The 1,463-nt window shown below is 42.4% G+C and overlaps 1 non-coding gene across 1 annotated transcript; it reads right to left on the bottom strand.

The window, feature by feature from the left end:
- Positions 1 to 974: 974 nt before the first annotated feature.
- Positions 975 to 1,078, bottom strand: LOC112725584 (small nucleolar RNA R71). The gene has a single exon (XR_003164683.1). It is a non-coding gene; the product is annotated as a small nucleolar RNA R71 (small nucleolar RNA).
- Positions 1,079 to 1,463: the final 385 nt, after the last annotated feature.

Here is a 1,463-nt window from a genome sequence, read left to right on the forward strand (position 1 = left end):
CTATTGTGAGTTTTTACTTGACAACGATAACCGGTGCACTTGCCGGAAGGAATTTTGCCGATCGTGCAATTTCCTAAATCGTAGCATAACTAGTTTATGTGCATCAAGTTTATGGCGCCGTTGCCGGGGATTGGTTTTCGATTGACAATTCTCAAATTGGAAGCTAACTAGATTGAGCAATTTTCTCTTGCTTTGTTAATTCTGTTCTAGATACTTGTTGAATTTTAATTTCTGCACTTGGTTACATGCTTTCCTTCTTTATGCCTTTAAATTCATGCAACTAACTCACTGACTCACTAACTGTTTGAATTAATTCCTCAATTGAGCTAACCATACTCTTCCATTAACCAAGAGTATTTCACTTGTTTGTGTTTGAGCTGTGTTCTTGTATGACAGGTAGGAGAGGAGAGACATCAACTCCTCCATATACCGAACCAGAGAGGACCCTTCATAGACTTAGAAGGGAAGCAAGAGGGAAGAGAGTAGTGGGAGAAGAGGAATCTGAAGGAGAATCTGAGGACAATTTTGAGGAAGCTTTAGATCTCAACATGGATAGAGAAGTTCACAACCATGAGAGAGCTGATGGAAACGATGCCATCCCTGAGAGGAGGGTTCTTAGTTCATACATAAACCCAACCTCTGGGAATTGTGGTAGTAGCATCCAGAAACCACCCATTCAGGCCAACAATTTTGAGCTCAAGCCACAGCTAATATCACTTGTGGAAAATCATTGTTCCTTTGGAGGAAGTGCTAATGAAGACCCAAACCAACATCTCACAAAATTCCTGAGAATTTGTGACACTGTGAAGTCCAATGGAGTCCAGGAAGATGCCTATAAACTGCTTTTGTTCCCATTTTCACTTAGGGACAAAGCAGCTAAGTGGCTGGAATCATTCCCAAGGGGGAGTCTAACAACATGGGATGAGGTGGAAAGCAAGTTTCTGGCACGTTTCTACCCTCCACAAAAGGTCAATAGGCTTCGATCTGAGGTTCAGACTTTTAGACAACAAGATGGTGAAACTCTCTACGAGGCATGGGAGAGATTCAAGGACTTGACAAGGAAATGCCCACCAAACATGTTCCATGATTGGGTGCAACTGCACATCTTCTATGATGGGCTCTCTTATGAATCAAGGAAGGCTGTAGACCATTCATCAGGAGGTTCATTGAACAGGAAAAAGACTGTGGAAGAAGCCATTGAAGTGATCGAGACAGTGGCTGAGAATGAGTACTACTATGCATCAGAAAGGCACAACACTAAGGGAGTCATGGAGCTGAACCATGTTGATACAATTCTAGCCCAAAACAAGGTGTTTGCCAAGCAACTAGCAGAGATTACCAGGCAATTAGAAACAAAGCAAGTAGCTGCAATACACACACAAGATCAAGAGGAGGTAGGCATTGAAGGAGGTGATTGGGATGAGGTTAACTATGTGGGAAACCAACAAAGGCAATCATATGAT

The sequence above is a fragment of the Arachis hypogaea genome, chromosome 11 (genome assembly GCF_003086295.3).
Source record: "Arachis hypogaea cultivar Tifrunner chromosome 11, arahy.Tifrunner.gnm2.J5K5, whole genome shotgun sequence".
Classification (NCBI taxonomy): domain Eukaryota; kingdom Viridiplantae; phylum Streptophyta; class Magnoliopsida; order Fabales; family Fabaceae; genus Arachis; species Arachis hypogaea.